Source organism: Passer domesticus, chromosome 10, assembly GCF_036417665.1.
Source record: "Passer domesticus isolate bPasDom1 chromosome 10, bPasDom1.hap1, whole genome shotgun sequence".
Classification (NCBI taxonomy): Eukaryota; Metazoa; Chordata; class Aves; order Passeriformes; family Passeridae; genus Passer; species Passer domesticus.
The window spans coordinates 14749838-14765699 of NC_087483.1; the positions used below are offsets into that span (position 1 = coordinate 14749838).

The window sequence follows — 15862 nt, forward strand, 5'->3', positions numbered from 1 at the left end:
TTTTAAAAGTGGGAAATATTGTGGTGTTTGAGCTCTGGGTTTAAATTGCAATTAGATTCCAGCTGGAGACTGCAAAACACAGCAGAACCCTTACAGGGAGAGAAGTTGCCTTGGCTTCTATTTTGAGACTCCTTAGCAGTATCACCTTGTCACAACAGCTGTTCTGAGAGCTGGGATTGGTGTGAATTTCTCCTCCACTGCCTGGCAAGCTTTACAGTTGTAATACATTTTTCGGTTCATTTTAGGTTCAGGTATCGCTAGGAGCAATCTCCATGTTCGTCAAAAGAACGAGATGCGAAGATTGCAAAGCAGGAATTCAGGAACTTATGCAAACTGCTCTCAGTTGGAAGCCTCAACTGGGACTTTAATGCAAAAGCACCAGGTAGGGAGAAGATCAGTTGCTAAATCTGCCAGAAGAAATGTTAAGAGGGACAAAACTGCTGCCAAGCATCTCCTTTGGCAGGCTGGGTAAGCTGGCAGCAGGCCTGAGGAAAGGTCTGAGTACACAAGAAGCAATCCAGTGCTGGATCTTTGCTGTGATTTGTTAATCTCTGGTCTCCTTTGGCAGCAAAGCCTCTTGAAGCTCCCAGGCCTTTAGCTGTGCTCTTGGGGAAATCATGTCCTCAGATTCAGAACGCAAAGCCACAGCAAATGGCTGGGCTGAGTAGGTAGGAAAGGTTTCTTCTGAACCTGAAGTGACTGGTGTGCTGAATAACAGGGGCATTTGAGATGATTTTTCTAATAATTGCCTAAACCCTTCTGCCTCTGTCTGTTCCTTGCTCTCCCTTTGCCGTTTGGTTGACTTAACCAGGGAATATTTTGATCCAGGGTGTTCTTTCAGGGGGTAATTTTAACCAAAACCTTTAGATGCTTTTTCAATTTCACAGATGAAAGCTTAAAATCCAGCAAAAATATTTTTAGTCTCCTTATTGGGAGTAGTCTGCCCAATCACAGAGATCCTTGAGGAGGATGGGTCAAGTGTTGGTGCCATTTTGGGAAACTCTTCTGTCCTCTGCCCTCGAGTGTTAGCTCAGGGTGCAGTAGGTGACAGCAGCTGCCAAGTGCCAAGGATGGCTGTGAACTGCTCAGCTCCTGGGTGAAGGCCATGAATGAGAGCCTGAGATGGAGACTTTCCAGCAAAACAGAAGATGGTTTAAAAATACAGTAATCCTAGCTCAAAAAGATGATAGAAAATTCACATTTCAGTTACAGATTCCTTTGCTTCTGAAGATGCCCGATTTTCAGGCACCTCTTTCTGAAAATGTAGACAAACATTTCCCTGCTCACAGAGTGTAGATGTCTATTTTGAATCCAAGTTTCCTGCTCTGAGCATCCTTCCTCAGGCCTATCACAGTCTCATAACAAGCAGCAGGGTACCTTGGGACCTTCGTGCCACGATTAATTCGCTCAGCTCTGCAGCCTGCTTGGTGCAGGGTTCAGATGGAATATCAGTGTGAGTCTAAGAGGAAAGGGAACATGCTTTCATCCTGGTTGCTAGCCTTGGCATCAATTGTTTTATTCCTGTAAATATTTGCAGATTTGACAGGACAAATCCCCAATGTCCTGGTACCTGCATACTTTTTATCGCCTTCTCTGAGTGTCTCAGTGTCCCACAAAAACCCTGCTTGGGAAGGAGAGAATGTCATTGCATTACTGATACAGTAAATCCCAGAGTCACCAGCTTTACAAGGAAGTTAGGATTTCATTTATTGCTGCCTGACACCAGGGCAAACAGAGAATGAGAAATAGATCTGAAGTGTAGTCTGCATTTGTTTTCACCTTAGACTTTCTTTGGCAGGTCTGCAACACCAGCCAAGTCAGCGTAGCCTATGATTTAAAACATAAGTTGTGACTGTGCATCTATCCAAGCCTGGTTTTGGAGAGCTAGGTAGCACTACTGAGAGCATGCAAACCTCCATAATTCATATGAGCAGGAACTGTTAGGTTTGTTATCATTAGCATTTCTGTTGGTTCTGCTGTAAGAGTGAAGCAGTTTGAACAGAAGGACAACCTGGTTCTGAAAAGTAAGGCTGAACAGTTGTGGTCAGAGGAAAACCATATTGCATCTTACTGTTTTGCAGGTTATTTCTTCTCAAAGACTTCCCCTCTTAAAGGTATTATTAGGGAACTAAACACCTTTTCCAAATATCTTAGTAGGGATAGCATTGAAAATAATTCCACCAGGAAGAAAGCTCCTGTGAGCTGAGAGAGATCCAGTCAAATAACATTATTTCTATTTATGAGCAAAAAATGGGTTTATCATCTCTTTCTGCAGATCTGTGAGGGTCTCTGAGACTCCTCTGCATCTCTGCATGGGGACAGCTGGTTGTGGTGCTATTTTTCAAGCTGAGATGTGGTTTCCTCTCTGGGCCAGGCTGGAGGTAGGTGCCAGAGAGCCTCTTGGCTCCCCCTGGTCACCAGGGAGCTCTGCCCATGGCACCTGCTGTGGTCCCCAGTGCTGGCAGGGATGCAGGCAGTCACATGCTGGGCTGGGAAAGGAACATGCTGCCACAGGCTCCCTCCAGCCCTTCCCTCTGTTCTTCTGCTTAAAGCTGGTAATGTGGGAGGTTGAAAGGCAAATGTTTGACAAAGGCACATCTATGGGCCATGGTCCCTGCTAGAGCAGCAGGGCCTGTGCTGAAAGCACAGGGCAACAGGAAAATGGTGACAAAGAAAATTAAAGCCAGTGCTGGGATCATCTTTCAGTCTGTAGAGTTCACACCCACAGGAAAGAGCTTTGATAGCAAGGGAAGCTGCTCGTTTCAAAGTATGAACACAGAGCAGAAAGGAACTTGCATCTCCTGTATTAATATTCTAGTTAGTGCTGGAACTCTGTACGTTAGTTTGGCAAATCATTTATCTTTTCTCATTAGTGATTAAGTGTATCTGTGCAAATATTTTTCTCTGTAGCTTTTGTGGGATTTTTCTTCCTCTCTGCACCAAAATACTTCCTTTTTTTCCTCCCTAGAGAACAAAGAAAATAGATTTTTCTGACCATATGGCTGTTGCAAAGTGGTTTCCCTGGCAACTGTAACCTACAGAACTTCTCAAAACTTTTCCCCTCTGTGTATATCTTTTTTTTTCTTTTACTGGTTTGATTTCAGAATCTTCTCATCTTCTCCAAAATCATTACAGCAGGTGGAAGAGAGGTTAACCATGAAGGCCCTGGAGTGTGCTAGGGCCCTGGTGTATCTTAAAAAGTTGGAATTCATTGGCTCAGATTTGCTCAAGTCCCTTTAGCTCTGCAGATGTTTGCCTCAATTTGTAGGGCATTTAATGAATTCCTCTTGGAATTAGTGTGGGATTCTTTACATAAACACTGGTTTCAGTGACAAATCAAAAATCTGTTCATAACTGCTGTGGAAGAGACCATTTCTTACAATAAACACAACCTTGTCCTAAATACCCATGTGCACATGAACATGGGTATTTCCCTGCTTTCAAACACTTTCTGTGAACTACAGTTTCCACCTATTTTTCTATGGATTTAAAATTCACTATCTTTTTTCTAGACAAGAATAGAAAAGATGCTTCAGGACTCCTGTCCCAAAGAAGTCAAATTACAAAATCAGATTATAGGCAACTTAGAGAAATGAAATTAAAGGATGGTAATTTGGAAACCACCTGAATTAATCAGTAAGTTGTCAAAACCCCATAAGTCGTTTCATTAAAATATTAATAATGTCTTCCAATTCCTGTTTTCTTTGAGTGAAAGAAACAACAAACAAAAAAATAAATCCAGAAAGCTCTACTGCAAACAAATCCCCCAGGTTCTCATCATTACCCAGTAAAACTCACAGGACAACAGATGCTGGATTTGAATTTTTCCAGGGTAATAAATGCATTCAGTGTCCCCAAGAAGAAGATTTTAAAGCACATTTTCTTCAGCCAGCTAAATAATTCATTCTCAAACCCTCTGTTTCACATACAATGTTAGAAGGGAAAACACGAAAGAATGCTGAAGTAAATAGTCATGATATGCTACTAAAGTAAGGACAGCATTTTAGGAATAACCAAACTCAGTATTTAGGGGAATTATACAGGAATAGGAATCATTGCTTCAGTGTTTAACTCTTTATCTTCTGCTCAGAGTATTGCTGGGAAAAACAGAAGATTTACTCTGGAAAAGCTCAAAAGCACTCAAAGGCATTTAGGGATGGACCTTGTTGTATTGTTTGGATATTTGCTCAATTATTTGGGAACCCTTTCTCTTTCAGTAAAGAGCTGTTACTTCTGGAGCTTGGACCAGCTTTTACACTTGTTCTGTCCTTTTGGGATGATATCCATTTTCCTCTTCCTCAGATCTGAGCCTTCCATCTGTGGATCATGATTTCCATCTTTATTCCCATGGACATGGATACACAAGTAAGAACTAACTCTGCCTGCTTTACCCTGCTGCTCCCTTGTATCATTACACACTGTCCTAAAGGGACATTTCCCTCCAGGTGCCACATGCAGCTGTCATCCCACATTTGGCTACTGAGCTAATGTAGATTGCTGATGTTCTGCAGGCAGAAACTAACTGGAATATTCCAAGAGCTATAAAGGAGCAGCCATTTGATTTAACTTATTTACCATGGAAAAATCTAATCTTGGGGTCTAGTTTAATGTTGGATTGACTTTCAGCCAACATAAGAAACCACCTACAGAGACACGAAGAAAAGGATCCTGTCAGCCCATATGCTTTTACAAGATGCACCTCACTGTGTGCTCAAGGAGTTAATTAATTATTCAGACATCTTCAAGCACAACACCAGGCAACTTTACAGAGCTCACAAGAAGTGAAACTTCTGGACAAGACTCTGGCAATAATCTGTTGATGACAACTGGGTCAGAGCAGGGACTTGCTGAAATCCTTGGTAGCCTGAGAATATCTGGTACTGTGGAGTGGCTGTGGGGCAAGTGAGCAGCTGGCCACAGGGGATGAGAGAGGGTGGGAGCAGCACTGACTCTGCTCAGCTCTCTTGCAATTTCTCTCCAGGGAAATGCAAGAGAAGAGTGAAAAAGATGCCACTTCTCCTTGATATTCAGAGCATTTTTGTGGTTATGATGTATGTGGCCATTACCTTGTGAGATAGGGTTTGGTTTTTTTAAAATTGGGATAACTTGGAAGCAAGTATTTGTTTGTCTGTTAATGGCTCCTAGATGAGATTCACAAATAGTAAAATATTTGATGTTGAATTGTTTAGGAAGGAAAAAATAAAATCTAAGCTACTTTCAGGAGCTGTCAGTTGCTGAATGATTTAGTCAACAGAAGTTTTCTAGAAAAATGGGCTGAGATATTAGCCTGGAAACTTTGCTTGTTTATGGCCAGTTACAAAGGGATTTTTGGAGAAGACAGTATTTCTCACCTGTAGAGGTGTTCTTGTGAAGAAAGGTGATAAATATATTGCAACTGAAACTATTTCAAGGCTATACTTAGATCTTCTGCAGAAAGAACAGCTTAGATACTCAATACTGAGTTCTTCTTGGTTGCTTAGTGCTAGCTATAAAGCACATACTTCTATTATTAACTCAAAATATTTTCTGGAGCAAATATACTTTCAGGTTCCACTAGTACATGGTCATCTCATGTGTACAAAACACTGTTTTGCTTGTCTTCTTGTATTTGATAAACACTGTCTTACTCCCTCTTTTGCCATGGTTTGTGGGGTCTGATCTGGGTCAGTGCTTAGCCCTGCACAGTTGCTGGTGCTTGTGGTGTTGGTGTTCTCTGTCAGCCACTGCTGCCAGGGGCTGCCTGCAGTGTCCCACACCTGGCTGTGACACCCTTTGCTGAGGCTGCTGTGGCTTACACCCTGAGCCAAAGAACCCAGTGAACTTATTCCATAACACTGGTAGGCACTGGCAAAAGGCGCACCCAGAATGAGACCTGAAACACCCAGCAGCAGTGGGCCCCTGGCTGAGGGGGCTTGGCTGTGCTGGTGCCACATGGCCTGAGCAGCTGCCCTGGCTGAACTGAAAGGTCCTTGCAGGTGGTGGCAGGTGTCATAGAGAGGTCCTTGTCCCTGCTGGCACATCAGGAGAGAGATGCAGCACTCATGACAGAGATGCTGCCCAGCAGAGCTAGCTGCCTGTTACAGATGTGTGGTTCAGTTTCCACAGACAAAAGTTTTGTCTTGTTCATAACCTGCAAGACAAGACAGGAAAGTCACTAAAGGTTTGGCAGATGTAGGGCAAGTTCCTCACATGGCAGCAGCTCCAGTCTCTCTCCTTTGTTTTCATTACCCTGTAAGAAGTATTCCTGACATCTCGAACCAGCAGAATTTGTGAGATATCTCAAAGGTTTTCAGTGAAAGGATTTCAGGTGTTCTTGACACTCCCTCCATACAAATTCACTTGCTGCTTTCACAAAAATTCGTATTTTATTATAATGCAAATAACAAACTCCTTCAGATATTCATCTCTTCCCACTCACACACTTCCTTTTCAACTCTGTCAATGATTTCTTTTTTTTTTGTTGGTTTTTTTCAATTGAGTTTTGATGCTCTGATAAAGAGCATCAAAGGTTTAGTAATGTGTCAGTGCCTGATTATTATGTCAAATTATGATTTTTAGAGTAAGTCTGTAAAAATTGAACTTTTCTGAAACCCATAATGTACTCTACAGCTTTAAAGGGACTGCAGTTACTTGCATGCTTTTAGCATTTTCTATTGGAAAACAAATATTTTATTGGAGTAATTTGTATAAAAGCATGAAAATGTTCCTGTGATAAAGCAGCTCGATATATAAGAATTTCATTAAGTCTTTATGTATTACTTCAATGAAATGTCTGAACCTGAAACAAGAGCACTGTCAAGGTTTGGATTGCTCAGCAAGGGTAGCACAGAGTTCTCTTGTGGGTGCTAGAGGAGGCAAACTCTTTTTCCTGTCCTTCCTCTCTATCCATTAGATTGTATCAACAAAATATCACATTTCCCATTGTGTTTGGTAAAGGGTGCTGTAACATGGACCTGCATAATCTGGAAAGAAATCTTTACCGCTTGAGGGATGATTATCTGAAAGCAAATAAGGTGCTCAGATTCAGGCTAAAGTAATTGTATCTCCAGGGAGAAGTCATCTTTAAGTCACATGCTCCACCTTATTTTCAGTTACATTCTTTGTTCTACTTGTAGTACTTTCATTATAGGCATTAATCAGGAAATTATGAACACAAGCTTCAACTTGGAAGCAAAACCAAAACCACTTCAGATAATCTGAGATCTAAAGCTTCTGGGGAAAGGTTAAGATGGCATTTCAGCAGACTCAGTCTTCAGGATTGAAGAATTTAAACCACAGAATTTTTTAAAAAGGTATTTTCTAAAGAGTTTCTTGCATCATCATTTTGTGGAATCAGTCTTCAGCAGTATCCATTCCTTTAAGCTTTGTGCTCAGGCATTAAGTCAATATTAAGAATATGGTGACTCTATCAGAGATAAGTTGTTGTATTTAACTGTGTTGGTGCAATCAAGCTTTTCCAAAAAATTGTAAATGGCCCTTGACTAAATGAGGCTTATTCAACTGGATAAAATTTAATTTTTGTGTCACTTGGCAGGATATTAACAAGCTTGAAGCCTTTTCTAATTCAGCAACTTTTGGCAGAGGAGTGCTGCTGAAAAGAAGGATTAAATGCCTTTGCATATGGTGCTGAAGGGAAGTTTTACCTTAGAGCAGTTCAGTAGCTTGTAAAACCTGGGGTCCTGTGGCACATAGAAGTGCATTGATTTACCCAGCTTGAGATGGAAGCTTTTTACACTAATATTAACCATCTTTTTTTCTATAGGTATTGGTTAAAATAAGTAATGTCAGGCTCTGGCGAGTTGTACCACAGTACCAGGCAATTCTCTAATCTTCAGCCTTTTTTTTTTTGTAACATGAAACACCTTGATTCTAGAATAATTAATATAGAATTTCTGTTTCTCCAATATTCTTTACTTCTACAGAGGTTTAGCATCATGGCAATCTAAAACAGAGTCTGTATATTGAGATTTTGTTCTGTGGTAAGTTTAAAATGGGATGAAAATCTGAGAGGTAATACCAGGTGGAATAAGGAAAGGTAAATAATAAGAAAAAGAATTATTTCCCATCTTGCCACCCATTTTATTAGCTGCCAGCCTCTTTGTCAGTTTGTCACCACAGATTGTTTTCTCCTTTCCTGCCCACTCTCATGTTTAAATTGATCAATATTTGTATTGTGCTTGCTGGCACCATCTTATCATTTGTACATTTGTGTAAGTCCCATTTCTGTACAGTGATACAGAAAAGCAGATATAAGTTGTTGTGCCTGCCAAGGCTGACCTTTAGTGTAATTTAAATATCATTTCTGAGCACAGAGAGCAGGAGGTGTTTTAGTGTGTGCACATTTCAGAGAAATGCCACTGTTCCTCTGTGGAAGAGGCAGTACGGTGCAGCAGGGATGGAAAAGCTCTTGTACAGGAAATGAGAGCCTCCCCTCCACACCAGCCTTTGCTTTCAGCATGCACATGGTATTTATTCTGATTGAAAGCTTCCCATGAGAAAGAAACCCAGCATTCCTGAGAAATCCTGCCAATCCTCCTTGCTGTTTTCTTCTCCTCCTTGTGTTTTGCTTTAGACTGTTCATTGCTATGTGGGCTTTTTTCCCTACTGTGCAATGCATTAGAAGTTGTCCACAAACTGTGATATTCAGTTTGTACTATTTTTTCCCTTTTATTGATTGTTAAGTTTGTCACATAGTCCTGCTATGCTAAGTCAGTTAAATTTCTGTAGTTGCCTTTGACCTAGGGACCTCACTTTTAACATCGTGTCTGGAATACAATTTATCTATATATGTAGATTATATTTAGTTTAATTTAGGACTGTTGAGGAAATAATAATCTGTTCTGTGTGATGCATTTTTTACTTAAAGACTTCTTTGTCTCCACTGTCCCCTGTGTTTTCTCTACTGACAGCATTCAGAAATACCTCTGAAAAATGAAAATAAGTTCTCTCCCCGTTTTGCTTGTTCCAGCAAACATTCACTTAGCCAAGTTAACGAAGAGCTCAGCAGCCACACAAGGCTTGTTTATGTTGTTATGGGCTGTCTGTGTAATCACATCCAGAGCCAACAGAAACCTAAAGGAAAAAATTGCCAAGCTGCAGCTGGAGGACTGCAAACAATCCATGACATTTGGTGAAAGTTTAAATTAACATATGTTACAGCAGACAACAAGCAAACAGCTGGGGAATACGACAGCTGTTATCCATAAATAATGTTATGTTTTCAGCACCTATATTTATATGAAATTTTACTGGGTAAAGATGCAAATCAGCATTTCATTACTTGACAATGTGACTGCACAGTAGGAAGAGCTCTGGCTGGCTCCAGTGTGTGCCACGTGCTGCACAATCAGCCTCGGGTCCTCCCAAGCTGCCACCTAAAACCCAACGTCTGGGCTCTTAAGCAGTGAAGAGTTTCCAGGTTTTCAGAAATATTTTTTCTCTACTGAAGGAAAGGGCTGAAATTATGTTTTTTGTTCTTCAGTGTTTGTGTTGTTGGGCTCCAGATTGATATGTGGCTGGTGTTTGTTGTTTTTAGTGTTTGCATCACCTTTTCAAATAGGGCAGGGGATGTCTTTTACTCTTTAGACAGAATATTTTCTAGTTATTGCATCTTAATTTTTGTCATTCTTTCTCCCTCTTATATAAAGTTACTAACTTGGAAACAATGATCAAAACATCTATTAAATATACACCAGAAAACTCACTCCTGGAATAATTCTGTTAGCCAAGTGGGAAAAGGGGCTTCTCTGTGCTTCAGAATTGAATCTCTCTGGTTCAGAGTTCATGTTAAAATAATCACAAGATGTAAGATTAAGGATTTGACTATTCAGCTCCTTACAGACCTGTAATAAATGAGCTTAACTGTTAATTATGGATGCTTACAGAATATTATCTGGTTTTATAGTCAACATTATTACAAAGGTTTCATATTAATTTCTTCCAAGTTTTCTAGTGAACATCTGTTCACTTAAAAATTCTCCTGGGCAACAATATGAATTATAACTGATATTTTCAAGAAGTGATCGGACCTGTACAAGTAGTTCAAAGAAAATTTCTGTCACATCAGTTGTCCAGCTGGGTATTTTTCATTAGAGTGGGGAGAAATGTGCTTTTAATAGCTGAGGAGAATTGACAATTTTGCCCAGGAAAATAGTGGTTTCTTTGTAAAGCTAGATAGCAATTTATGTATTTTAAGTACAAAGGCTCCCATTGGCAGCTGATTATGCTAAGGAAAATATTCACAGGGAATATGTGGAGCTTAAAAGCAAACAGATGAATGAAAAATGGTCTTTTTATCATTAGCACACTTGGCATATTGCTTTTAAATAGCTCTAATACAGATAGAAGATACATTAAGGAAGCTATTTAATTCAGGCACTTTGCCAAGAATAGGCAATGATGTTGTTTACAGTTTATTAATACTGAATAGAGTGAAATTATATTCAGTTTTAGTATCTGGAGAAAACATGGCTTACTGAAAGGTCAGACAATTGAAAGGCTGCCCAGATTGTACAAATGCAGGAGCTGAGGGTGTGATCTGGAGAAGCACAGGAAAAGTATCAGAAGAGAATCAAGCTGGAAGGAACCTGATCTGCAACGTTCATCCTCTCTAATTGCTGTATCACATTCCTTGCAATGCAAATTGTTCTATATGCTGACTCTCTTTAAGCTGAGCAAAGGCTATGTGAGAGTAAGGGGAAACTGGAAACAATAATTGCAACTCCAGCCTGAAAATTGGCGTACCTGACCCAAAACTACTTAGAGGCAATTTGCCATGCCTGGCTCTAACAAAAATGAGGATCCATTTAAAGCAACCAATTCACAGCAGCAATGACAGAGATTTGCAAAGCTGTACCAAGTTGCCACAGTTACTGGGGAGGAACAAATTGGGTCATTTGTCATTGAAGAGGGTTGGTTTTTTTCCTGCGTGTGATATTTCTTTTCCCTGCACCCTGTGTTGTGAAAACCTGTTACCATCCATCCTCAGAGTCTCCAAAAGTGCCCTGAAAAAGCTGGCAGTTCAGTGGGTCTATCTGGGATACAAAGCATTCAGAATAATCCATCACTTCTCCCTTGGTTTTGGTATTTCATTTTTTCCCCCCTTAAGTTGTCCTTTGGCGTCCTGGTAGCTAAGAGTGATAAACTCCAGTTAAGTAACATCATTTAGTGACAGAGAGGGCTCCCCATACTGCTTTGTCCTAGAGACAAATGGAGACAATCTTTTTTTCCATCTAATGGGGGAAAAAAACCAAAAAATCCTTCAACTGGATGGTTTCTGAGGGAATTGCGAAGTACAAGAAGATGACACACACCCCACTGTGTTGCAAGTAATCTCCATATGGGGAAAAAAAAGGAATTATGTGTGAGGAATGTGAAATTGAAATCACCACTAACATTTATAAATCCACATAGTATTAGTAATGCTAATTTAACCTCTGCCAATCCTGTCCATTAAAATATTTTGGACAAAAGACTCAAACTATCCTGCTCTTATTTGGGAAGGAATCTTTGTAGTCAAAAGATATTCTCATATTGGATAAGAATATTGTGAATCAAAGATCATGGATTTAAATTGTTGAGACAGATCTTAGCTTCAACCCTCACTGATGCCAAACTCTTCTTGACTCAGTTATTTTCATGCACAATTTGAAGTAGGAACCTGAGGGAAAATGTCTTTGATTTCCTCACTCTCAGTACTCATTAATGACTCTAATGAGTGTGTTCTGGGGAAAAAATGGTGTTGCTGTAGGGTCATAGGAGCACCCACTACTAAGGCCTTGGGTATAGTGCTGTTTTTTGACTGGGCATCCCAAAAAAAGTTTCTTAAAAAAAAAGAAACAAAAAAAAAATTTAAAAAAAACTTAAACACCCTACAAGTCTTAGTATCAGACAAACATTCATAATTCCATATGTCCTGTGGATACCTGTATAGCCTGACAAAATGGAGAGTCCTTTCCATACCTGTGTTTCTGTCCTTCCTTTGATTTCTCTCACTTAGCCTCTGTCCTTTCGTATTCTGATTTTCGGTCTGGGATAATGACAGTGAATTAAAGGCCACATAAAATGGTCTGTATTTATTTTCAAGTGAGAAAAAAAGGTGTGCTTGTTTCTGATTTCTACAGCAGCAAGAAGGATGCGTCTTGATCATCATTAACCTGACTGAGAATGCAAAGTAGCACTTAAATTGTTCCTTCAGCCATTATGTAAAACATGAGTGGTCTTCTAGACAGACAAAAAAGTAAAGGACATAATTTATATATTTAGCAGCACCTTGTGTGAGCTCAATACTCTGATATCCTCAGGTGTATCAGCAGCCAAGCTGTCATTTCAGTGCAGAGAAGTGTGACAACTTCTCTGAGAAGAGTAACCATTTAGAATGGTGCAAAAGGATATCATGAACTAAACCTGAACAAATATGAGTGAATGTGACCTTTGATATGTTTAGCTTTAAGATCCTCGGCTAGGGGTTTGTAATCAGTATGCAGTAGGAAACTGAGGATGTGTTGGGTTTCATCATGTGCAGGGTGAGCAGGAGGTGTGCTCAGTGAAAAGGAGGATGTTACTGGTCAGAAACACTGATTAGTAGGAAATTGCTACCAAAAGTGACAGCTCCTGCCCTCAATGAGAAGAGAGGCCATGTGAAAGAGCAGTAATTGCATATCTGCCAGGAAAAATCCTCCCAACAAGATTAGGAAGGCAGTCTGGGAAGGTACAGGTTACTAGGGAACGTGGTGTTGCTGCTGCTTTCAGCTGCTTTCTCCTGCAGGCAGCAGAAGGAGGAGCAGGAAGATTTAGCTAGAATACGCTGATGCATGCAAAGGAAAGCCAGCAATGGGCTGGGAAATTAGAGGCCATCTACAACCATTTAACTTTATTAATTGGGGTGTCAAGCACTGAGGAAGAAATTGTGTATTACAGTAATTTGGTTGATGGTGACCACTATAACCCTTATAAAACCCTTGGAATAATGATAAATATGAACAAATACTACAACAATTTCCTTCTCTCAAAGTGAGTAACTGTGTGATTAGTGGAGTTGTGTTTTAAAGTTTGAAAGAATAAATAACTACAAGCCAATATGGAATAAAAATACTTCTTTTACAAACAAAATTAACTTCAGCAGGCCTCTAAAAATGACTAATCACATGAGCCATGCAGTCAAGAGCAAGGTTTTTCTTGCTCTGCTGTAGCCTTTAAGTAGTGAAATCTCTGCTCTGGAGGTTGTTACTTGTCACACTAATTCACAGTGCTCAATTCTGCTGCTCTTTTATTCTTTGGTCTGGCTAGATTGTTACAATATCTACAGAGTGTGTGGTTTTTCCACAGACTTAGAATAAAAACTGACAGACCCAAGAATCCAAGCAAATTAAGTCTTGACCTCCTTTACATCTCTTTTACAAATCAGAACCTCATGTGGCGTGGCCTTGGACAGACACTTGGCAAATGCACCCTTGCATGTTGGCTCTCCAACTCAAGTATTTATAAAGTGTAAGAAGTGCTCCTGTTCATTCACATATTCCAGGGGCAGCATGCATCTTGCATTTCATGTGTTATGGAATGTCCTGGATGTTCTCATAACTGCTCTTCCACAGGTCTATATCCTGCAAGTAGATATTTAAAGAGAAATGACAGCAGCTCTCTAGCCATAATTCATTTGTTTATGCATCTATTACCATACACAGTTCATCTGATGGCACTGATTAAGTAAATAGCTAATTAGAACAATATAGATTTCCAAAAAATCCCCAGACCTGCCAGCCCTTCTTTCCCACAGACAAATGGAAGGAGGTGGGAGCTGCACTGGTGCATCACTGGGGATTCCTCATTTACAGCTCTGATAGATTTGTATTGCCTGAGGATCTTACCCTCAAGATCTGGCCTTTTCCTTTCAGCAAGCTGACAAATTTCTCCATCTTCCATGTTTTAACATTTAAGTCAGAAGGGAATGAACTAGGAGAATAATGAGGAGAAAAGGAGGCCCAAAGACAAGAAAAGATAGGAAGGAGGATTTCCAACAACAAAAACCAAAATATCCTTTATGGTATTTTCATATTATTATTTGGTATTTTGGTAATATTATGGTGGTTTTGGGTAGTTGTTTGTATTACCCTAAGTGTACAAGACATAATCCTGACAAGATGGATAAAGTTTTCCCCATCCTGAAACTTCTCTAGGTTTTTTACTTCTCCAGGGGCAAACTGCTATGTTTTCTTAGAGGGGATAATTTTGTACATGTATTTGCACAGGTTGTGCTTAGTGTTCTGGCAATGAGAATATCCCAATTTTTTTTCCTCATAATTAGGCCCTTCCTGAGATATTAATACATCTTCTCTTTTCCTGGCCTGGCTAGTGTAGCTGATGTGACTTTAGATCTCAGAATTGTCTTTGCTATTCCTTTCCTTAGAGAATGAGGATCATTTGAAGTGGTAATGAAACAGCATCAGGCAGCACTAGCTGCCATTTTGTGCAGTGGAACAGATTCCAGATGAAGGATTCAGTGGGTAAAGCAAGCTTGCTGCTGGCCTTTGGGATGAAAGTCATTAAACACAGTGGTTTTGTTTGCCCTGAGTATTATTGCTGCCATCCTGTGCCCCTGTACTCACCTACTGCTCAGTCTGCAATCACAGACTTTACACCACTGTGTTGGTTACTTGAGTAGAGCAATCTACCATCCCCACGCTCTATTTTGTAATATTCCTTTCATAAACTCTGCAAATGAAACTTTACATGAAATTCCAGATTTCTGTGGGCGCTTCACCTTGCTGGACAACAATCTCTGAGTTGTTTGTGGTGAGGATCCTCCTTACTTGGTGCAAGTAGTGTGGCTGAAAAACAAAATGCTGCCTGCGTCCTTGGAGACTGATGAGGCCTTAGAATTAGATCCATCTCATCCACTTTCAATTCCAGTCAAAACTTCATCCCATCTCAAAGTAAATTTGTTTACAAGGAGAAAAGGGGAGAAGGAGATCTGGCTTATTTTACTGTGGAGAGAGCTTGTTAAAATGGCTTTTGGAAAGCACTGGCCTTTGTGGAGGGCACACACATCTTTGTGAATCAAACCTTCAGCTTTGAAATTTGGAGAGGGAGGGTAGCCCAGGATGACACAGGAGGTTGTATGAAAATGTGATTTTTGCTGATGTAGTTTTCCAAGACTATTAAGTAGCTTGCATTTTTGAAAATTAACAGCTGTACATATGGATTTTGAATATTTTCTATTTTTTACGTTATTCTAAGTCTACTCTTTGTTTTGTAGCAATTTTTAACAATTTTTATTATTTGGCTTCTTAACTGTGGCAAAAAACAGCAAAAGAAAAGAATAACTGATATTTCCTTCAACAATAATCATTTACTTCAATGGTCTACTCAGTTTTTCTCATTTCCTCCTCCCCTTTAAGGACGCAATTCCTAGAAGTTAGGCTTTGATACTGGATCTTGTCTTGAAGATTTTGTTCTATAGTGACTACTGGATGATTTCCAATGTGTAAGAATTATATTATTGAAGGAAAAACCAAATAAGGAGAAAATATTATTGAAGTAAATATAAAAGATGCCTAATCTGGGTTTTGGTTTTTTATTTGAAGCATGTGTGACTACAATACTCTATTTGTTCACAACATAAAAAGCTATTGTTTCGTTACATTTGATCAGATGTATTCTGGTTGAGTTACAGTTGGGATTTTCTCCTCTGCTTAGAAAACAGTTTTCTTTTAAGCAAACCTGGTATCAGTGTGGAAGAACAGGAATTATTCTAATTGAGTGGAAGCACCAAAGCTGGCAAGGGTGTCACAGAATGAAAAAAGGTGCAGGCAGAGCATGTTTCTCTTTAATGCCAGCACACACAGGTCTGAAATGTGAGGATGAA

The 15862-nt window shown here is 39.8% G+C and overlaps 1 long non-coding RNA gene across 1 annotated transcript in view; it reads left to right on the forward strand.

Annotated features, from left to right (window-relative positions):
- LOC135308668 (uncharacterized) overlaps positions 1-5220 on the forward strand; it is a 48258-nt gene extending 43038 nt beyond the window's left edge. Inside the window, exons 3-4 of the long non-coding RNA XR_010369056.1 lie at positions 4303-4365; positions 4446-5220. This is a non-coding gene — a long non-coding RNA (uncharacterized LOC135308668). The remainder of the gene's footprint in view (positions 1-4302; positions 4366-4445) is intronic.
- Positions 5221-15862: the final 10642 nt, after the last annotated feature.